This window comes from Falco peregrinus, chromosome 5 (genome assembly GCF_023634155.1).
Source record: "Falco peregrinus isolate bFalPer1 chromosome 5, bFalPer1.pri, whole genome shotgun sequence".
Lineage (NCBI taxonomy): Eukaryota > Metazoa > Chordata > Aves > Falconiformes > Falconidae > Falco > Falco peregrinus.
Window position 1 is genome coordinate 94,039,476 of NC_073725.1, and position 24,287 is coordinate 94,063,762.

Here is a 24,287-nt window from a genome sequence, read left to right on the forward strand (position 1 = left end):
GGTGTTCAAGTCCTTTTTTTCTCTTTTATTGAAAACGTGCTAATGAATTGCTTCTAATCTTCTCTTGATGGGCAGGTGATACACTCTCCTTGTCCCAGGAATGATAAGCTTGAAGACACTCCAGCATTATGATGGCAGGGAATTTATAAGAGCTTTCAGCAGGCTCTCCTGTAGACCTGCAGTGAGACAGGATGTCCACACTGACTCCTTTAGGGTTCAAAATGACACCTAAACTCACCTGAAATAGTTTTGACTGGTACTAGAGGCAGCAAGACACTAGCACCAGTTTTGGTCCTTCAAACTACCTCTTTTCTTTTTTTTTCTTTTCTTTTTTTAATATGGCTGAAAAAACCTACCCTGGAAAAATAAATGTTTGATTTACTGACACTGCACTTCCTAGTTCCTGTTAAGAATGATGAACATCTTGTGTCCACTCAGATCTTACAGCAAGATATAAGACAGTGGCTGTCCTGTAAAAATCAAAGCCCAAACCGAAGCCAAAAACCCTCCTCCCGTCAGACTGCAGCTTTACTTCAGCAGCATATAACCCACCCAGGAGCCGTGGCGGCTGTGTGGCAGGGGAAAAGCAGTTGTGAACCAAAGCCCCAATGCAGCCTGAGTTTTGGGGATACCAGTCACGGGGTGAGCACTCATGGGGGTTCCCAGTGGACAGCACAACGGGGTTGCACGTGGACTGCAGAGACATCCACCCATCCACCAAACTTGCTTCCCAGAGTGAATGTGCATTTGTGCAAAACGTCAGTGGAGTTCAGTTTTGCAGAGTTGGAGAAATGCTCTGTTGAATGAGGGGCTTGTAGAAACACCTTCAGAAGGAGACCAGGGAGTCCACCTGCCACTCCTGCCTCAGAAATTCATGGATCAGGGTTGATATTTGTAAACAACAACAACAAAAAAAAGTGAAACCAAAGCTAATTTTAGACAAGAACCTGGAAGTCTGCTGAGTTATTAACAACTGGTTTCAGCCTGGCAGAAAGTATTAACAGTATCATGAATATAAATTATTATCTTTAGATGTCCTCAGAGAGTTGTCAGGAAATATTTAGATTTTGTAATAGCCATACGTTGCTGTGCAGCGATAAATAAAGAAGCTAGGACTGTTTCTGTGCTGACCTCGGCGGACACAAATGCTTATAGGTTAGATGAATTTAAACCAGCTGGCAATGAGACTAAGTTGAATGCTAAATAATGTAAATAGAAGCAAGGCAGAACTGTAATGCCAGGGTGACTTTAAGATTAGCTGAACCATACATGGCCATTATTTTTGCCTAAGATGAAGTCTCTAATCATTTTATTTGCATGCATATGTGCATGAATGTGTGTCAGGAGGGAAAGTTAATTTCAGGGCTTATTGTTTAACAAGTAAATGATTCAGTGTGAAATGATGATCCTTACTGTTCCCTTCCTCCTTGGTGATGCTATTTCTGTTTATTACTATCATTTAGAATCTCTTTGATAATGAGGAAAAGAAGAAAATAACCAGTTGGTTTCTAGATGAAATTGGACTTAATTCAGCATAATCGATGTATTTTAAGATAGGAGATATATCCAAGTAGAATAATCAGTGCAGCAGATTGTTTTAATGTCTAGACAGGGTTCAAGATGATCTGGAGAAGGGAACAGGCATACAAATTATTTACCTCTTTTGCTTGAACAGTGTATCTGGATGCTGGTGGAATGCAGAAGCTAAATAAAAGTCCTTCAAACAAAAGCCAGGGAGTAAAGTGCTGGAGTTTCTAATGTCTTCACCATACTGAGTGCCTTTTCTATAGAAGGTTTTTGGGTGCTACAACAGGAGTGGGGAGCAGAGGGTTCTCAGGCTGGATCAACAATAATGAAATTAATTAACAACCAAGGCAAAGCCCGCTCATATGAAGGTCTGACACTAAAGCACGTTTTATCCCCTGCCAGCCCACTGGTACTGGCCATCTCCCTGTGCTATTCCCTTGTAGTTATATATCCCTAATACTTCGGTCTCTATTTAGGAGAAAGGAGCCTGCAGCTCTGTCCTCACCTGCAGCACCCACACGTAGCCAGGTCCAAGCAGCAGAGCCAGCGGACACTGCTTGAAATTACTTTGACTTCACACCTGTGTGACAGGGTGAGCACGTAAAGCGCGATGCATGCCTGAGGGTTGTAGTCTATGCAGCAGGTAAGCCAGAGAGGAGGAAGGGCGAGGGGCTGGAAACTGGGTGATGCTTCCCTGCCTTAGAGGGTCCAAACCGGGTGAACAGAAGGTCCGCTATTCTCAGTTAAGGCTCTGAAGAAATATTATTTATTGGTGTTTAATAAATATAAATAGCCATGTCTTTCTTTAACAAGTTGCCACACACCAGACATTCAGCACAGCTTTGATTTTTAGAAGATGATCATGTTTCAAATCATAGTATATCTTACAGACTTCTTTTTTTCTATTTAAACTGGTAATTTGAAAAGAAAACCTGATTATGAGCTGCATATTTGAATATATATGGGGAAGCACATGTTTACATGGTCTAAATATAAGCACAATTTAGAAATTCCTTTTATTACAGAGAACAATTTGACATATTTAAAAGAAGACTAATCTATTTTCCTTTTTCCTACAATTACGTTTTTTTTTCTTTTTGCTCAGAATTCCATAGACACATCAAAGTTCGTTCAAAGTCACTTCAAAGTCAGTTCATATAACATACCAATTGTATCAAAGTTTTTGAGAAATAGGATATAGTTCTAAGCCTAAGATTAATTGATTTTTGTTTGTTTATTAATGAAGTTGTGCAATTGATGCAGTTTCCTAGGACTTATGTATGAGCTGTTTGCTCATTCAGGAGGCAGACCTTATCAAGTGTCACCAGAAAGATAAAAGAAAGAGATAGAGAGAGACATTAATACATTTTATTACATTAATTACTACTAGACTCCTGTTTTGCACATGGCAGATGATTTGTTAGAAACTGATTCTATTTCTCGATAATTATACTGCACTCCATACAAGTCACGCATACAAGTATCAATACATTTGCATCTGCTGGATATGCATCAGACAATTTATATAGATTCAGAATATGTTAGAAAAGCAAAATGTTAGCTTGAATAGTAATCAGTATTTATGAATGTTTTCTCTTCCTGGATACACTAAAGAGATTTGAACTTGAACTTACTATTCTGGAGGTGTTCTCGGTTTTTGACAGGTAAACAGGGTTCGATACTCTAGTGCTGTAAGTAGGAATAGCTTTGAGCTTAATGCAGAAATGCTAATTTGCACCAGATAGGAATCAGGACCAAAGATATTTGGAAGAAAAAGCCTTTAAATTTATCTGTTGTAAGATAAAAATAATGGTTTTACTCAGGGTTTCCTAACATGGAAACAGATAGTATTTAGGATGCACTTATTTATGTATGCTCTTATTTAAAATATATCAATTCTAAAATGCTAAAATGTGAAGGTCCATGAAAACTATTTACATCAAACCTGGCCATGACTGGATATAAATATTTAGCAAGAGGTTTTTACTGGCATTGAATTTTTTTTTCCACAGGCAGAACTTCGTTTTCATTTCTGCTTTGTTTTCTCGTCTATTAGACTGTACATTGAAAACTAATAGGACTTTAACCTGTTTTCTTGTAACATCAATGCTCTGAGAAGCCTCTTTTACACCCTTTTATTCAGCACTTTCATTTAGATTCTCTTTATGCACCAAAATATGTTGTTGGAATCACAGAGAATAATCGAGAGCAAATTGCACAACGCCAAATGATCTGTTATAATACAAAAAAAGAAATAGTAGTGAATTAAACACACTGCTATCTTACTCAAGGCCATTTTGAGGAGCACTTATTTTGCAAAGCACTTATGAAAATGATTCTGCTGATTAGGTACCCCAAAATACAACTAGGTGCTGGGGAACTATGCACATCCCTCAACACACCATAGTCCTGAGTAATTAGGTAAGCTGCACCACACTCACAAAAGAAATCACCATAATGAAAAATCTTGAAGTTTTGAATATTAGTGTTGTGTCAGTTAAAGGAAGATGATGAAAATTCATCTGCATTATTAGTTGTTACTCATTCCCTTTTCATTCTCCCGTTCTCTATTTTCCATTCTAAGCATTTCTCTGTACTTCTTAAACATTTGCTGCATTCTCAGTCCATGCGTGGCTGCATTTTTGTAGTGGTAGAATAACTGAAATGTTCAAGGCCAAATTTTCTGAGATTTACATAGCTGACCTCAGCTTTGCAGCTTTTTTTTTTCAGTGAGGAATAGGTATTTCTGCTGATGTGACTCATGAAATTCAGCTGATAGTGCTGGGATTCTGTGTGCTTGTTTCTCGGAAGGGCTATAGCCATGGAAGGAGACTGCAGCACTGCAGTCTGAATTCCTCCACATAGATCTACGATCAGACCTGTTTTTTTAACTGCTAAACAACAGAGTAAAAATACAGTGTATTATGAACTAATTCATAAGGATCTAAGGAAAGAGTTTCTCATTTTTATCTTGTTTGCTGTGCTACCTGTAGGTGACTGCCTGATCCTTTTCTCTTTGTCTTGGTCCAATTTCACGATCACAGGCTGCAGGCCCACTGATCCTCCTCAATGGCAGCTCTCAGAAGTAGCTGAACATATCTATATCCATACAATAGACTGTAGGCTCTCTGTATAACATTCACAACCTAGTCAAGAACACGCCGCTTACCAAGCAAAACCCTAAGTACTGACACCTGCACACACATGCTAACCACATTTCAATCCTCAACAATGCAGAGAAGCATTTTCTGTAGTATAAACTAACCTATAGTAGTAGAGTAGTAGAAACAACTGAAAATGCTCCAAAATTCTCTCCTGAATGTAGAATGATCCAAGCTGGATATAATAATACTCATGAAGTTCTTCAAGCCCTCACAGCCATACGCAGTTCTATAGGATCTTAAATCAAGAAGCAATCTTTGCCTTTTGAAAGTGAGATAAAAGGGACCCACTTTCTCTGGTTTCACACCTGCATCAAGCTGTTTGTTGTAAACTGTTACAATTGTTGGTTTAGCAGACTTTAAGAATATCAAAATCAGTCTTTCCACAGTAAAGAGGATATTTCCTTAACCCCTTATCGTTTCTTTGTCCCTTATCAAAAGCGAGTTTTGCCTTTTGGAGTCACTGTTAAAGCATGTGATTACCCCAAACCTCTTAGAAAGGTTGTCCTGTTTTTTTAAACCAAAACAACTGCAAATACATTTAGAACATGAAAATAATGTTCTGTCACAACAAATCTATGAGTGCATTTCTTAATAAGGAATCACATTTTCCACATCAATAAAAATAATACAAATCAACAACCAAGATTTTCCCTACATTTTGTAAAGGTGCCTAAGGCAAATTATCTTCAAAAGTGGAGGCTAGCTATTTAACACTGCTAATATTTCTACCCAGAGGACATCAAGAGGAATGTAAGGACTTGTTCAAGGAAAACACTGAATTTAAAGGGTCTTTAGACTTCAAGCTTGCTGCTTCAGGGTCTGTCTGATGCCAAGTTTGTAGAACGGTTGGTCCTTAGCAGTAAAAGTTATTAATTAGCATATTTTCAGGTGCTCCTGTGCATTCTTTGCTGTAGTTGTAAGATCACTCTTGCATTAAATGCAAAATATGTATTTAGATGTTTTGCTAAACTGGGACTACAAATTAGAAGATTCTTTCCTTTGAAATAGTAGTTTGATTGGTAACAGTCAAAAGCCCATGTTTATACCCCCTCCTTCTCATTTGGTGCATGTTTCCATGGGACAGGCATCCAAAACATACAAGTAATGAAGTTTCCATTGAGGTCCTGCTGTAATCTTTTCCTAGGGCTCAGGAGACTCTGCAGGTTAGGCCACGTTTAAGAAAGGTTCTGACCAGTTCAGCTTGCACACCAGCATTGATACCAGTAACAGCCTACCTTCGGAGATAGCTGTATCTTTGCCATTCAAAGCTATGGACGAATATATAGAACTATGTACTATAAATAAACCAGAAGAACCCCAGTCTAATGCTTTGCCAGGACCATCAAACCCATCCCAAGGAGTGCAGAAAAATTATTTTTCGGTTTTGCATACCTGCAGAGCTGCTCTATCAATACCTTTCTGCTCATTGCCTTGGAACTGCATTTGTAAAACCTCAGAATAGAGGTCGGTCTGTAATGGGCTTAAATGCGCTTCCTGTTTTGAAGAAGAGACATTGAGGAGGATCTTGAAGTGAAGTGTCTGCAGTTTTGTATGCTAATCATACTTTCACCGGAGTTATGTTCTTAATAATGCAGATTGTTTCCTGGGATACTGCAGCTCTCCCCCAACTTCTTGTCATCCGCATGTTTGATTGTGCCCATAAATTGCATGTGGGCACTAATAACTTCTGCTGATGTTACACTGCATGTCTCTCTGTTCGTTGACTCAGCCTCTCTCGTAGTCCAGAATTTTCTCTAGCAGCATATGTTATGGGTTCAGCAAAAGTTTAGAAGATTGAGTAGAGATGATAAGAAGAAGATGATGGACCTGCATCCTGAAAACATCCATTTACTGGTGGTGATCTAAATAATGGACTATTTATTTTCTTCGTGACATATAAAACAATGTTATTAATAATCACACAAAACTAAATTTTCACAGCTTCTAAGCAAAGACCAATGAATAGATTCCTCTCTTGGTCTGCTCCTCTTAGAAAAATCTATCAGCTGTTAGCTGTTAGGGGAAACAGTAAGTGCTAGGTCTAAGGGGATCCACTATTTTTAGCTTTTATTTCTTTAATAAGCAAATCAGTCCTCATCAGTGTGCAAGATCATCAACAAGTATTTCGATTTCTGTACACAGCAGAATATATCAAGCACAATTACATTATGTGGAGGATAAATCACACAGTAATTAATGTAACTAATAAGCAGCACAGAAGGTCTGATTCGGTCTTTCTGAAAGTCAGAGAAACATAACCCACTGACTTCAGTAAGAGTTGGATCAGTTTTCTAAAGATTTAGATCTTAGTTATGATACCATCACATGTTGCAGTAAATAGGCTTATACTCTTTGTGTGGATCTGTAGGTCAGTGCACTTATACTTCAAGCAGGACCTACTGAGTAAAAGCTTCTTTTATGCTTGTGTGTCTGGCTCAAAAAAAAAAAAAAAAAAAAAAAAAGGGAAAAAAATTGCATTGACTCCAAAGTATCGCTCCTTTCCTTTGAAACTACACTGGTAAAAATAATGTGGTGTACAGACCAATGTATATTGCAAAGAAAAATGTTATATTACACAAAGAACATCTTAGCAGTAAGCACAGTACATTACAATGTATTTCACAAATATGGTAGGTATCATTCTTTCTGAAAGGTTTTCCAAGCCTCTTGATCCAAATCACAAAAGCCATGATGATCTGTATTTGAGTAGCCCTCAGACTGCTGTTCAGATGTGCTGGAGAAATGAAACCTTCCTTCCCTTCCTTGCATCAGTCCAGCAGAAATTACTACCAGAAAATAAACAAAGTATGCAACTATCCTGTAACATCTCTTCTACACTTACATCCTGTGTTATGTGATTCAACGGTGAGAAAGTCCCTTTCACAAGCTTTATAGACTCACAAGTTTTCTTTGGTTACTGTTCAGAGCATCTGCTGTTATGCACTATACAATCTATGTGGCCAACCCATGAAGCTACAAGCAAAAGACTGTGCTGATATAAATAAAAGTTGTCCCTGCAAGAAAATTTCAGACAGCTTGTTTTTGTTTATTGTGGTCTCATTAGTCTGCCACTAGATGATAAATGATTTAGGTTAAGGGTAATTTAGTTTATGGCACAAAAGGTATGAAAGGTTATTCCTTCTTATGCCTTTCTCACATAAAATCTACCTTAAAAAAAGTAGTCTTTATGTCTCAATAAACAAAAGCCACATAGACATTGTGTAACAAATTACATATTGGATAACAATCTATAAACTTTTATTGGCTTATGAGGTTTGCATTGATTTGAATTTTACCCAAAAGCAAAGCATTAATGCTTCTCCAAAACCCTGAAATAAAAGGAAAACAGAAATCTCTGTGCAGTTTCTTTTGAAAGTGTAGCCACCAGAAACGTCTCTGAACAATGCAATCAGCTTCTTGGAAATAGCCTGGAGTTCCCCTTGTCTGTTCCCCATGCATGATTGAGAAAACCTTGCAAACCAGCCCCAGCAAGGAGCTTAACACTGAAGTTCACCACAAAGCTAAGAAATGGCTCCTGACACTGGGCTGTGTTTGCAAGATGGTTCTGTACAGCTCCTCTGTTGCTGCATTTCCACCGTGAGATGTTAGTGGCTTACTGGGTGTGTGAGTGATAGTGCTGCTGGGAACTGTGGGTGGAAAATCCAGTTTGCACTGTTCATTTTGCACAATCATCTGCTTTCTGAAGTGCAGAGTTTTGTGGGAGAGAAAGGCAGTGTGGATCACGGTTAAGCTGCAAAGCCATTCTCACTTGGGCGTTTACACTCCAGAGTCCACAGGAGGGCATGTCAAAGAGACAGCACTTAAACCAAGTAACTTTAGTGCTCGACAGGAACCAAGGAGGAACAAGAAGGCTGTGATTTTTACCTGATGGACTTGTGGGAATACAGGTATTTTTCTTATGGAAGTAGACTGTGTTTCACCAAGACCAGTATACTCTTCCCAATGGTGGCCCACAGCTGATACTCCAGACTCAGACAGCAATTAGCTGTACATGTGCAATTGCAAAGTAAAAGCTACAGACACAACGTACAAGGTGTATTGTTGCAGTGTCAGAAATAAAACCAGCAGGGATGCTGAGATGCTACCCAGTGACTTTCCCTGCCCCTGTATAAACATAATGTTTTATATAAATTTATGATTTATCATATAATGATTTATATGAATTATATAAATCTCTCAGAAGATGTACTAGTTTCATGACGTACCTTCCAAAATTACTTGTTCAGGGACTGGCCTTTTCTTGTGCTTTCCCCTGACCTATAGAGATATTTACAAGCCTATGCAGCGGTATTGTGGGGTGTTTGGTATTCTTTGGGGTTTGGGTTTTTTTAATCAGGAGAAGATGAGTGATAGACTACATGTCAGGACAGCCACATGCAGAGAAAGGCAATTGATTGGATCCATAGTAATATTTTGTATATGGCTGAATTTTGAGAGAGAGAGAGATATCTTGAAAGTAGAAGGACTTTATATATATAAAGTAGAAGGACTGCAGATGTACACACACTTTACAGAGACATGCAATAAAAACTACTGATCCTTAAAGCAGGGAGGTTAGGCACAAACAAGTCTGTTATTACTGGTATTAATTAGTAGTATTCTATCCAGAAGAGGGCAATAGTAGCTGTGCATTTGGACCAGTATTATTTCACACACCTGTTTGTAGATGAGACTAAGGCACCAATATTTTACAAGCTGTATGCCGGTGATTTACGTTGCATGGCAAAATGCAACCTATCAGCAGCAAACACCTTTACTGCAATCACATTCATTGTATTTGATCCTGTCTCTTGGACTATGCCTTGCCCAGAGTTGATCACCGAGCCACAGCCTGTGCAATTACCCACTTCAGTAATCAGTGCCTGATTCTGATGAATTATGGCATGGGCTGCTGTATTGTTCAGAATAAATGAGATGGCATAAATGGTATGACAGGTAACTGCATTTGTAATAGTGTATACAGCCATTAAGCTTAATGCAAAAACAGGGGCCACTAAAATATGTATAACAATAATCAGAAATAGAGTTAAAAATACATTTTAGGCTGTGGTTGTTGACCGGGCAGGAAAGACTGAAAATTACCCTCATTCTGCATAAATGGGTGAGGATTTCAGGCAGGACGTGCTGTGTGGCCTTGCCCAGGTCAGCTCTCAGATCACTTGTAGTCCACCACGTTAAAGTGTCTGGGCCATTTGAAGTGAGTGATGTGGCTGGTTTTCCCATGATGGTGTACATTTTGGCAACTCCCTCTACTGCTATACCCAACGCTGCCGATGCTGCCCATGCTGGCAATGGACAGTCAACAAAAAGTTGCAAGAGATGGCCCCAGATGGTCTCACACGATGCTAGTGCCCTGATCAGCCTATAGGGGCTTGGATTAAACTCTTGGTGTCCTCTGAACACGTTTTGTAACTCTGTTCTTAACACCTCATCCCACATTTTGTTGAAATACCAGCTTTAACCGCTCGCCCGGTTAAGAAAGAAATCACAAGTGCTGCTGGTGAGGGGAGCAGGTCTGGGAAGGAATTTGGCCACTGCAGTAAAAACAAGCCGTATAGGTACAGTCCATGCAGAGGAGCTTTCGCCCCCGCCAGGGAGAGGAAGAGGGCGTGGGAAGGAGACAGCCTCGAGGAGCCCCTTCCTCCCCCCCAGCCCCACATGGGGGTTTGTTTCTAGGGCATCCCCACACAGAGGAAAAAATTCTGGAACTGAGATTATTCAGCAGGTTTTATTAAAATTACACTTTTCTTGATTTATTTTCTTAATAAATTTTCTATCTTCAACCTCCTGGTTTGTCCAATAAGATGTTGAAATGTGAGCTCCCATAAGGAAAGGTATTTAAAAGGATCTCACCTGGCTTTACTTCGATAGCACTTGAACTTACACTTCCTTACTTTTTTTAACTTGTTCAAAGCTCACAGACATCACCCAGGCATTCATGGGATATATCACTGTTTCAGGTTTGATTTTGCCCTGTTTACAAACAAAGAAGTTCACAATATTTTATGATATAGCCTTCTGCAGGACAGTCTAGAAAATCATCGGTGGCAGATACCTTTGTGACTCAGCCTTAGTACACCTCATGATCAATTTCAGACTTGGTTTTTTTTCTCTCTCGAAATAATTCTTTTGCATTTGTGGGTATGAGTGAGAAGTTTGTATGACTTACCGATGCTTCTCTGCACTGAACAAGGCCCCCTGGTTAGGCAGGGCTCGGGCTTTATTTTGGGGTATTGCTGCTGGTTGCTCTGGCATTGTCAAACAAAGTGGTTTCCTGCTAATTCCTTTCAGGGTTTAGATGGATTTCGAATCAATCTTGCTGAGAAAGTCAGCCAGACAAAGAGGTAAAATCGTGACATGGTTAGTCATTTATACTTTACCTGAATCAGTGTGTAAGGTACGTTCTGTCAGTTCTTACACTTCATACATAACTTTTATTCTACCATTTTTTGACAGGTGTTTGATTTCGGGTATCTCTTGCCTATGTCTTCCAAATAAATCCACTGCATCTCTATCCCAAAGTTTAATATCATCCATTATTCAACACCTTCAATGAGACTAACTTTAAAACTAGTAATCTCTCAGTAAAGCTGTGCAATTAATGTTGAAATACCTCAAGTACAGAATAATTCCAAATAGCACTCCCCATAGCCTTCCTAAGAGCATCCTAAAAATACCAATAGCCTTCCCTGAAGTCTCTAGTTATCAAATATTCCTTAAAATTTAGTGGTAGATCCTGGTTCACCTAAATGACCATTTTGCATTAAAATGCTAAATATTTTTCCTGCAAATGTGACAGTGGACTCTGCACTGCTTCGCAGTGCACCCATTTCATGCCAGATTTGAATGACCAAAATACACCCCCAGTGCTGCTTCGTGCACTAATGAGCTTTGCCTGCTTTGCCTTGTTCTATCATTTTTATCACTCTAATTTGTCAGATGAACTATTCTGTGTTCTCTGTAGGTGCTGCTGCCCCGTAGCACTCAGCTTGACCTGGCAGGAGGGGTGATGGGGAGCACCAGCCACAGCCCCCCCCATGCCCCGCTGGCACCCACTATGGAAGGGGGCTTGACACGCTGGAGTTTTCCTTTTCCTGGAGATATTAGGCTATGGCCTGCCTTTAGACAAAGCTTTTGCTTTGAATGCCTTTATAGTCTTCATAGCTGCAGTAGTATATGTTTTATTTGAAAACATTGCATTTACTACAATATAAAGAGGCCATTATTGTTTAGCTGTGATAACCACTGTTCTTCCTTGCCTCCCCTCTCTTTCCAACTGCTTTCGCAACGTCTTCCTAGAGTTATCCAGTACCTACTACACTCACTTATTCCTGCTCGCACTAGATACAGCACAGTTATGTTTCTTCCCCCCAAGCTCAGTGTCCTCAGAGGAGTATTTAGGTTAAGAGCAGTTTATTCCTGGCTGGAACTGCAGCAATTGTGTGTGGGTTCATAAGCCAGGATGCTCTTTTGCTTCAGGCGGCTACAAAAAGCCAAGGTGACGTCTCCGATGGAGACAAAAGCACAGAGGTGCAGCAGTGGGGCATGAAGCATCCCTGCCACTGCAGCAAGGATGATCCCTGCAGCACAGATTGGCGTGTGGGGCGTGGGCAGCACAGGGGGTGAGTGATCCTATAAGCAGACAGAAACACATACGGAAAAGTGGCCAAACAGTGCAATAAACTTCCAGCCCTCTACTCGGCTGCCCCCCAGCAAACATGGCAAAGAAAGGCCGATGTAACAGCTGGGGCTGCCGGAGCCAGGAGCCTGCACTGAGCAGTGCAGAGCAAGAGCAGGCTGAGGGTATGCTGTGAATTCAGCGTATCAGAGCTCTGTTCTCTGCTTTTCAGGCAGCTACACCTGCGGGAGGTGCGTCTCACCATACCTCCATTTCTCACCCTACCATACCTCCTGCCTGGGACAGGGGTGTTTCGTGGGGAATATTTGCACAGGTATCAGCCTGACCATGTCCCGGTCAGAGCTACTGGGTACTCCAACAGCAGTGATAACAAATATTTCTAGTACATTTAGTCCTACTAGAATTCTCTCCTTGAAGAATAAGTCTTTTCTTTTTGTTTACTTCTTCTGTAAAGTTTTTGCAAAGAAATGCGTGGATAACCATTCCTATTTCAGCTGTGTAGGAAATGAAGGTTTTCCTTGTAAGTGGAAGAAGATCCTTCTGACAAGTCTTTCCTCTATCACTGTGCCCTCACCAGATGGCTGTGCAGTTGGCCAGGCATTACACAGTTATATAGTTAATAAATATTGTTATTTTTTATCATTCTTTGGGTAGGAAAAGTGAGCCAGGATTGAAAACACAGACCTAACTCATGGACATGGTGGAACAGAGGGACCAGAGTGGGTTTAGGGCAGTGAAATTACACCTGCACCTCCGGTGGCTTTGGACTGAGCAATACCAGAAGGGACAGGGTTAAAAATATATATGGCTTTTAGCTTTGTGTGATAGCTCCAGAAAGGACTGGGTCACCTCTGTGGAGAGGCTTCAGCAATATGTCATAGCTAATGATGTCAGTGCTGAGAAAAAGGTGGCAGTTTAAGTGAGTATAATAGGGGTAAAACCTCTAACCTGCTGTGCAGCCTAAGTGCTCTTGCTAAACCAGCAGACAAAACAATTTCTGGGAGAGAAATTTACTCAGTGCCCAGATCTGCTGGCAATTGCAGAGCTTCCCTGCTATTATCAACCTACGAAAAACAAAACCATTTTGGGCTAAGTGCCTGAATTAAGGAAATTAGCAGAATGTCATCAGTGTGAGGAGAGCTGAAATGCTGCAGTACCAGGGACCAGCTACAATATGATATGCTAAACAACGCGGTACACAGCAGTCACCAGCCAGGGCTTAGCCGGCTCTAAAGCAAGCATGAGAAATAGGTGTAATAGTGTTTGCTACCAGATGTGCCAGAGACTCTCAACCGAGGCACGAAGGGTGATCAGCAGCTGCACTGGAGATCAGCCGGGATGCACAGTGTGGATCTCCAAAGGCTGCGTCTGCTTTCTCTACGGAGAACTGGCCCACAGCGCAAATAACACGCTTGGTCTTCTTGGCTCAAGGACAGACTCCTTGGAAGCTATAAGACACTGGGGGAGGCAGGGATGGAGCACAGGTTACTGCAAACAAACCCAAATTCTGCCTGCCAAGACAGCTGAGACTTTTCCGCTGCGGGCTGGGACACCAAGTCCGTGCAGGATGCTGGATAGCGCGTGTGGCACAGCTGTCTAATTTAGGTGATAAAAATCTACGTTTTATCTGGATTCCTTTACAATTGGAGGAAGCACAATTTATAGTGAGGTTTGCTGTGGTCTTGCTGGGTTTGTAATTTCATGGTAGGATTACCAGAAACTGCTTGAAGAGATGAAGTTGCAGAAACTTCAGTGCTTTTAATGCATGTTTCTCTCACCAGATGTACCACACGTGCTGTGTACACCAAACTCAGCATAGGCACTGCTTGAGAGGGAACACCTGGGAGAAAGGGATTTGAATTGGTAAAGTATGTGGTGCACCAGCATTTCAGAAATGGTGGCAGATATTTTGTGGTCCAGCCAGACCTATTTTTTGTGGACTGACCTCACAACGGACAAGGCAGTGGGACGGGATAAAGCCTAAAATGCACAAAAGATGTGTTTGAAGGGGAAACAATCACTAAACATCTAAAAATTCATTCATTTGACTGGAGGAAACTTGGTACAGAGCTTCAGCCTGAACAGCTTCTCTATTCCCAATGTTAATCACAGGGACGTGAAGAAAAAAAGGTGCTGGTGAAAGGTAGCTGTCTTCTCACACTTGCTGATAACTCAGCCTAGCATGTCCTTTGCCCAGAATAGAAAGTATTTTCCTCATTAATCTTCTAAAATCCTCTAAAATCTTCCTCTCTCCAAGTCTATTAGCAGTGGAGTTTGAGCACTCTGGAAAGATGAACACACAGAGTCCATATTGCGGGGTGATAGCAACAGCTCTGATGTTCAGTACTCAGCAAGATGCCGCTTCATCAAAGCCCAGCCTCTTCAGGAGTTCAGCAGCTCTGGCAAAATTTGCTGTGGGAAGACTTCTCAAATACACAGGAAAACTGCTGAAGTGAAGTTCCAGAACAGCCAGGAGTTTAGGCTCAAAGTTACGAGCAGCGATGAAATCTCTACTCTGAACTGTGGTGTCCTGTACCCCTGGACAGTGTCCTTATCCCAGACTGCTGGCTGCTGGGGCAGACCTACCCCAGGGTCTGCTCATTTTGACCCCTCATGAGAAAGGTTCAAGCAAGAACAGCAGTGAGTAATCTACTGATGCAGGGTAGCAAATTAACTGCTGATATTTTTTTTTTTTTTTTTTGCACATCAAAAGATGCAGACATGAGATGATAGCCCTGACTCCCAGACCACCAGTCCCTCTGAGACAGGTGACTTCAGCCCCTTCCACACAGGAATGGGAATGAATAAAATTACACAATTTTCAGTAGCAGAGGATCCTTGTTTTCTAGCCAGCCTTCTCCATGGCACAGGTTTAATAAGAGATTGCTTGCAAGCATCACCACAGATAGGGACTTGGGGTCCTCAGGCTTTGGTTACAGCCGCAAAAGAGCTTAGTTCATTACCAAATATGAAACAGTTCTCACTTTTTTTCTGAGGAATCTTACATATAAAATGGATCCTATTGGCAATCACATCAGGGTGTCCTGAAGAATAGTGAGTACTTAGTTTAGAAAAATTAGGTAGCACCTTATTTGTTTGAGATGCCTCTGGTGGGAGCTGTGATTCAGAGCCTGGAGAGGGTTATTGTGTACCTGGGCAGCTGGATCACTTGTGTTTGGATATGGCTAATAAAAACAGTTATCTGGAAACCAATTATATTAGTTCTCATATTATTATGTTGTGTAAAGAGCAGGGACATAACACTGTTTCTCTCATCTTTCTGCTGTTTTCCATCTCTTTTAACAAGAGCATTACAGCAGATGCTGTCAAGAATTTTAATAAAACAAACTGCCTTTCTGACCATCTTTATCCATTCCTTCTTGTCTTTATAGGCTAGAAACATATTAGAGGGTCTAAGTGAGGGAAATTACTCTTCTCTCTCACTCCCTCCTCCCCACCCCTCTCTCCTGAGCACTGCATGCTGTGGAGTTTTTCCTCTTGCAGGGAATCCAAACACAAAGACCCCCCCAAATAAAGCTCCATGGGACATACGTGGCTACCTGGATACGTTGTCACCCTGACTGTGAGTCAGTCCTCATCACTGCCTCCTGCACTGAGCTCCAAAAGGGCCTGGGATCATGGCAGAGCCCATCCCAGACCCCTTTGGATGCTGACCAGAGGGTGAACACAGGTGGTGGCAGCCGTACATAGGGCTCCTGCCTGCAGAGCCCAGCCGCAGTAAGCAAGGTGGTGTGGCTGGAGAGCATCCTTGCTGTGGGTAGGGCTGTGCTCCACTGCTGTCCTGAAACCAGGTTGGCCAAATGACAGCATCATCCCAAGGGATACTAATACAGGAGGTTTGTAATACTGAGTCACTGTGGACCAAGGGAAGGAAAAAAAAAAAAGGGAAAAAAAAAAGGGAAAAAAAAGGCAAGCCAGGAAATATGCCAATAACGTGTAACCTGATTAGATGTGGCCCAGCTGCTACTAGCAATACAGAAGAGGCATCACCTGTCTCCCATCCTCAAACAGAGCATGGAGGCTGCTGCTGTACTCATGAAAATCCAATAGTGTACAAGAAGGACGGTTGCTCCTTTCTGTCTGTGCCAGTGAGTCACTGTTTTGTCCTCTGCCCTCTCCAGGTGACCCCAGGCAGGTCCTGTCCCGGTACCTTTCGGACCTTGCACCGTGCAAACCGCTGCCTGGCTTTAGCGGTGTTGTGAGCGAAGGGCTCTGCATCTTGGTGGGGACGGAGGAAAGTGTGGAGTGAGTCAAGCTGAAAGCTGCCTGCTCGGTGGGGACTGCTCAGCCAACATCATTTTAAGGCAAGTGTTTCTCCTACTGTGCCCTTCCCACAACTTCTGAAGCTGATCAAGTTGCCTGGGAACAAATCTTGGAAGATTTCAGTACCCAGCTATGCCAAGACCCTCCCTCGGGCCAGTGTCAGCACTTGGAGCAGTTAACTACAGGCAGGAGTCTGGCACAGGGGCACCTTCACTTTGGGCTTGGGCAGAGGTTAACTCGGGGAACTCACAGAGCTAGTGAGACCTTAGTAAAACATGTCCTGCTGAAAAAAAAAATATTAAAAAAAGCAGTTTAGTGAGGCAAATTACTAAAACTGGAGCACACTGTTGCAAATTACTAAAAATGGAGTGAGTGTTTGGAGCCTTTAATTATTTCTTTGCCTAAAATGGGACAATTAACTTTACAGTCCCTCAACAAATGGGTGGAAACACCTTTTGCCCTCAATAATAAAAGCCAAAGAAAGTGGTGACCAGCTGCACTTGATTCACCAGGTGGAGCTGTGGCTGGAGGTGCTGCAGCTGGGCAGGGAGCACACCAGGAGCTGCCTGGGGCAGAAAGGTATGGCAAAGCTCAGGCTTTTGCTCTCTACTTCTCTCTGGAGATGTTAAAACCTTTGAAACGGATGCATGCAAGTCCCTGTGTTTGTGCAAAAAATATCTTGCTATGTCTACTCTGTGCTGACCTGTTCCGTTCAGCAGCCTCCTAGTGTTAAGGTGGGGTCTTCTGTATCTCTGGTGCTTTGTCCTGCACAAGTTGTGTGTGGTTGTTTTCTCAGCAAGCTGGGGAACTGTAAGTGTAATGTCCTGATCTATTTTGGTAGGGGTTATTTTTATTTTCCATGATTAAGCTATTCAAAGATACTTGGTTTTCTTGTTAATGGTGTGGTGTTTTTTCTTGCATATTCTGCACTTGTAGAAAGGCTTTATGTAAATAAGAGAGATTTGCTAGTTCGTGAATGAAAATAAGGTCACTAAATCATCTAAATACTGGTGTGTTCCTACAAAGTAGGTTTTTTGGTGTCCTGGAGATGATAACTGCCAGCACAGGTGTTGGTAGTTGTAAAACTGTGCCTGAAGTTCTTTGTGTCCTGGCTGCTCAAAGAGAGCTTGACTCTCAGCTGGAAGCCTAGACTATGGATTTGCCCGTGTACGTAGTTATAACCAACTTTGAGCACAGCCTTTGGTAAGAAGGAATGAAGGACTTTCTGAGCCAGACCTGCTGGTGTTGGTCCTCCTCCACGGAGGTCGGAAAGGCTTGGCCGCACCAGGGCAGGAGGCTGTGGGCAACCGGGGTGGAATTCAGATGGGTTCTGTGTCTTGGTCTCCCTGAGCAAGCCAGGAAGGTGGATAGCAGCATCTAGCTGGCCTCTGAGCGGGAGGTAGCAGAAGGCAATCTGTGGCAATCTTTTGGAATAAACTCGGTCACAATTTTAAGCAAAAGGAATGTTGTCTTGTAGTAACATGCATCTAATACAGTTTCTTGGGGGAAAAGAAAAATTTGAATGCCATTTTGAAGAGCTGATATATTTTCGTATACTCACAAGACAAACATCCTTCTAATGAAAATTTCCTGTACAAATACAAATGGTGCTTCATGCTCACATACTGCAAACATGCAACTTTGTGTTTCAAGTCCTCTTGGGGATGCTGGCACCTTGTTCTGTGATGGAAATATTTGCTTCAACTGCAATAAATTAATTTTAGGATAACTTATTATACACCACAAGCCCTTTTAAGACTGATCATAAAGCTGGAAGAAAAGGAAGAGAGATGTGTCTCCTATTTGATTTAAAGCACTTAAGTTGTTATATATTATTTATAATTTTATCCTCAGCATGGAAGGTAACACTTCTAATACATGGTGATCAGGAGCTTGCCATCATTTGAAAACTATAGCTGCATACGTTGGTGTGCTTTATTTTTCTTTTTTTACACAATAAAATATGATATATGGTAGTTGCTAACTTTATATAGGTACTGATTTGGGACTTTTTAGTGTCATAAAACCTCTGAAGCAGAGACTCATGGAATGTGAAGCACTGACATAGTGCCTCTGGAGCGCCAAAGCAAAAGCTGGCTGGCGAGGATGGGTTATTTGTGGTGATGTGGTGCCTGGAATTACAAACACTGCAGGGTTCAGTTGCGCACACACAAAAACTCCCTGAACTTGCAGAACTTTCCAAATACTGGATGCAGAAGGCGTGCTCTGACAACTCCCCTCTCTTTGTGGGAGAAAATAAAAGGGGGGGAGGAGGAAATGCTATTCAGAGGAGTAAATAGGCTGACTTTCAATTTGTAATGTTTATTTGAAAATGGTTGCAGTGTTGACTGAAGGACAACTAACTGTTATCTAAATGCACTGCAGAGTTGTTTGCGTCTTTTTTAATCGTTCAGATATATTTGTGCTGCAGGAAACTGTTAGCATCGAGCCTGGTTGTGCAAAAGCTGTTGGAAGAGACACATGCAACAACTGTCCAAATCAAAGTATTTACCCAAAAAGCACTATGGCATATATGGTTTAACATAAAGCTCTAGTCCAGCAGTTGCTTGCTTCTGGAACCACAGACTTCCAAAACTCCTTATAAAGTGTTATATTTCCCTCCTTTAAAGCTGTGTCATACAGTGTAAACAAATGGCAAGTACTAAAACTCTTCCAAATCTTTGGCTGCAAAACCCAAAGTTCAACATACCCTGTGAACTTGATATTTTTTTTTTAATTTTTTTTTTTAATTGTTACAGTGAGCAACAGGGAAAACTTTTTTTAGGACTTAAATTTTCCTTAAGTTATGTTTATTGCTTTTACACCTTCAGCCAGTAGAAATTATATTAGGCTTTCATTACCCACTTAATCTTTTAATGTGCTGTAGAAAGTCATATGAAAGTGCCAAAATTAGCACTGTCATCCTCAGTGTTGTCCGTTTTACTGCAGCACAGAGCTGTGATACTCAAATAATATACCTGTGGTGTCTGTTACTAGCACAGCCTCCTGGTCTGTTTGACTCGGACCTCACATGCATACAGATTCATTATACACATTTTTCTCTTCTGAGAATGTATACATTTGGAGCATCAGCCATTTATAGAACATAGCATAAATAAAGCAGTGATTTTTTTTCATTCTCTACCCCTTATGCTAACGAAAATTACTGAGGAAGGAAAAAAAAAAAACCCACAGAAAATGCAGTTCCCCCAGCATTATTCACATTGCAGCAGACAGCACAATTCTGTACTTACAGATCTTAACAGTGAAATGTCTCAGGATCTTTACAATTTTCTGCAGAACTGTTTCAAGCTCTCAGCAAGCCACAGTGTTCATCGAGGCAGAACGGAGCCGTATGGAAGGTCTATGCAGCTGGGAGATAATGGAACTATTTTCCCAGCTGGGACTACAAGCCTTTTATCCACTGAGCATTGCGTGTCTCTTCACTGGTATTAACCGTGAAATACACTGCTTTCCCGTTGTACTCGTGCTAGGACCCGCACAATTAGTGCTTGAATCGGATAAACAGCTACTACAGTTTATGCATATTTCTTGTCTGGAGATCTTGAACGTATAAAAATTAGCTCTGTGTTGATCATCCTTCAAGAAAGCTGAGAGAGCAAAAGCGCAGCTGTCACACTAGTAGCAGAAAAGATTAAATGTGCTCTTGCCATTCTTTTCGTACAAATATGAGCTTCTGTCAGGTAATCAGAAACCTCTTTTCTTGAAAACTGGGTCAGTACTCGGTATTAGGTTTAGAACAGGAATGGAAATAATTTTGTTTATTCCTGGGTCCCACAATTGCTTCCTGAGCTCCACAAGATTAAGCTCATAGGATGCAAGTCAACACGCAGATTACATCCCAGCGCCGACTGTCCTCTCCAAACATTTAACTACCCCTCCATTTTTTCCATTAAAAAAAAAAAAAAAAAAAGCAGGGGGAACAACTTGCTTGTTTAAAGTAGCACAGACATAAATCCTGATTACACGTAAACTTCAAACCTTCTTAGATTTCCATTTTTCCTCTTGGGACTCCTTCAGCAGAGATCAAATGCAAAGCTCAGACAGGGGAATGCCTTTCCTTTAGTAAGCAAAAGTTATTTGTATTCACAGGGGATAGAAGTGGAAACAGCAGTTTTCTGAATGTTTCTGCTAAGGAAAGTGCAATTGTGTCACAGGCATTGCTTCACAACATTTTAGTGTAATCTCAGTGTAAATCCATTAGTTTGTAATGGGTTTAATTGCCTGCCTGTCTGAGCAATGGCAAGTGGAGACGATGTGGAAGTTGGGTGGCAAAAACACACAGTGGCACAAGGATGCCCAGAGTAGACCAAGACAACAATTCAGTCAACAGAAGAGGAGGAATGGGTTTGAATTTTCCCCACCTATACCCTGGGAGCACATTCTTGCATCCCCTGATTTTCCAGCACAGCTGCTGATGGCGGAGTGCTTGCACCAGGAACTTGATGGCATCTCCTCGATAGCTCTGCCGTGGTACCAATCGCTTTGGGCCACTTTCTTTCTCCCTCTGATGTGGTTGGATGTGCTGAGATGCACAGTCATTGCTGAGTGGCAATGGTGAAGTTGCTTTTACTTGAAGTGGCTGTTGAGATGCCCTTGAAGAAAGGTGAAGTAACAGTAGCAGGAGAGAAGGTGCTGATGTTGTCCTTCCTAAGAACAGAGGAGAGGAGGAGGTTTCTGTCGTTCCTTTGCAGAGGAGGGTCGTTCATTGGACCTCATTTAAGTGATCCAGGTTCAACCCAACCTCCTTGGAGGACTTCTCTTATGACCTTGGAAGCACCTCAGCTGTCCTGGTCTGCTCTTCGTTTGTAAAACTGGGACAACAGGACTATGGGAGCTCATGGGATGTACATAGAAATGCCAAGCATCCCATGCCTGCCCCGCGAGGATAGGGTGGCAAACGCTCCCCTCCTGTTTCAGAGCTCTCCTAGCCATCTTCCTGATTAACATAAACAATTTTACACTTCCATCGTGTGAACTTCTCAAATGAGTTTTACCGACAATTAATTAAGCCTTGCAGCACCTTTAAAGTAGACAGGCATTATAATTAGCTGTTCTATTTTTAATTAGGGATAAGATTTGAAATGGAATTTTAGGTATTTCCTCATTAAAATTTTCTTTTAAATAACATCAGTGCTTTTTCTAAGTTGTACCAAGAGTAAATAGGCAAAGAGTTGCTTACAACAGATTAAAGTTTCTCATCACTGATTTTAAAAATTTATTAAAAATCTGATCTTTTCTATGTCAAAACAAATTATCTTGCTTATGCGTTGGTTGTCTGACAAAACTGTGCGAGCAGAACTTCTCAGCTGCTGAAGAAAATAATGCTGTTAAAACTTGCCCATTTCCAACTTGGAATGGAAAAAAAAGTTTAGACATGTCCCTTCTAAAGGTAGATTATTCATTTCGAGGTCTCATGTTTTCATTCAGGAAAGACTTGTAACACCCAAGTGCCTGAATTTTGAACATCTAAATTGTCTTTTTATTAAAACTTCTGAAGTTCTGATTTAGATTTTCTGAACTATGTCATACCCTATTAAAGATTATGCCTATATCTTTTAGAAATTACACAGAAAGTGATGATAAAGTTGAATGTCAAAACAGCTTGTTCCTAAAGGTCAAGAAAAAACATTTCAATGTTACCAAAATGTTGTGAGTTTGCCCAGTTTTCTTGCAAAACAAAATCTCATTGATGGTGACATTTCTTCGTCAAATGTTTTATTTTTGAGGAATTGCCGTATTCTGGCAGAAGAAGCTGTCTAACAGTTGTTTGGTGGGTTTGGGGGGGGTTTGTTTGTTTGTTTGTTTTTAAAGAAAAAACCACCACTGATCAAAGAAACCTCCTTAGCATGCATAACCTTGTGTTCCCAGCAGTCAGGAGCCCCTTAAACAAACCTTTCCAACCATTAAGCCTTCTTCCTACTCCTGTTCAGGTTTGGACAGTGTCAGAGCATGGGCGATGGCTGCTGTGTTGTAAAGCAATCTGGGGGGAGGCTTGAGCAACCTCAGCAGTCTAGGATGGGGCTCCAGTCACCCCAGAAGCTGGCCCTGGATTATAGAGTGGCAAAAGTTTCCCTAGCTCAGAACAAGCTGCACAAAGTCCTTGTGTAGCTTTCAGGACACTGTTGTAGGCTAAAAATAACTCAGAGATAGGATCTGGTCTATAAACTAGAGAGCAAATAGAATCTGGAGCGTAAACTTGAAGACAGAAGTGAATTAGCAGGAGTTGGGCCAAGGTGTTTCTTGCAAAAACTCTGCTGAGGAAGGGTCTGGAAGAGGCTTTCTCTTCTGTTTCCTCTGTAAAAATCGGAGATGCCTTCAAATCATAGATGTGGGGGTTTTGTAAGAGCTGTCACTATGCCCTCAAAAGGAGAGCAAGCTTTCCAGCTTACTGCTGACTTCTTGTCGCTGTGTTGGGTTTTCTGTCTCTTTTTTTACACACAGTAGATAAATTTGAATTGTCTTTAGCAACATTTTAAAGTGAATTAGATCAAGGACTAATATGATCTAGACTCTTTCTGCTGTGCTCAGATGGCAACTTGTCCTTGAGCTAGTTCCTACATCACAAAGGCAAAATTTAAGGCTTAAGATGCAACTCCTTTGAACAAAGGAATGTGATTGCCTCCCGTGAGGTGCTTTATTCAGGCATTGCCACCTACTGCTTTGAAACTGGCGTATTGAGCAACCTAAATTGTAATTTGGCATTTATGCTGTGCATAGGATTTTTGGTTACTCTAAAATCTTCAATCATCTTTATGAATCCATAGGCACTGCTCAAGTAAGATTGGGAGTGAATTTTGCAGGGTTTATCCAGCAGTCATTCCAGAGGCAAAACTACTAGGCTGAGTTACAAACTAAATAAGTTTGGATACAAGTGGCTCAACTGCAGGCATCCTGTGTGATGTTGGAGAAAGTCCCTACTTAGAGCTACCGCTCACTGCTTTTGTAAAACTTCACAGCGTCCCTGTGTACTGCCAGCAGGTAATTACTTTTCAAATTATTGGCTTAGTTTCTCCTCAATCCTGTTAGACTTATTCTGCAATAAATTGCAGCACACGCTAATAGCAAACTAAATGCTAGATAAATGCACCTTTGTGACTTTTTTTTTTTAAATAGAGAAGTAAGCTATATAATTTCAAATTAATGAGTTGTACCGCCTTTGTCTTGTGATGTTCCTGAGAGTCTTGTCAGAGACACATTGGGAAACACAGATGATGGAAACTTGCAGGCTAAAATTCATAGTAACTCATTTGAATTACAGGAAAAATTAGAATTTACTAATGAAGTTCATTGAGACACTGGACAAGCTGGGTAGTTGCACTGTTCAGGCACTGGTGCGGGATCTGATCTTGCATAAAAGAGGCCCTGAAATCACACAGGAAAATGGACTGTTGTACCTGGAGTTCCTCAAAAAGTCTGCTGCTGGAGCCGTGCTATTTCCCTTCAGCAGAGTGAAAACTAAGAAACCCAAACAAAACAAAACCACCTATATTTTTTATGACTTACAGGCAAGAGACTACTGCTAGGAAGGGAGGGGATACGATCACTCCAGCAATGAAGTGGGCAAGTTACCAGAGAGCAATAATTAAAGTCATGCGTTACTACTGCTTCCATACATCATCGCTTGATTT

At 41.3% G+C, this 24,287-nt stretch overlaps 1 protein-coding gene across 4 annotated transcripts in view; it reads right to left on the reverse strand.

Annotated features, from left to right (window-relative positions):
- Positions 1–20,391, reverse strand: part of CNTN6 (contactin 6) — a 149,133-nt gene extending 128,742 nt beyond the window's left edge. For 2 of the 4 annotated variants that reach the window (XM_027790654.2, XM_013301365.3), the window contains exon 1: positions 19,890–20,382. The gene's annotated coding sequence lies outside the window, so the exon portion shown is untranslated. Of the gene's footprint in view, positions 1–19,889 lie in introns of all 4 variants that reach the window. The other 2 variants (XR_003555667.2, XM_055806725.1) reach the window with 2 other exon arrangements.
- Between the last annotated feature and the right edge of the window lie 3,896 nt (positions 20,392–24,287).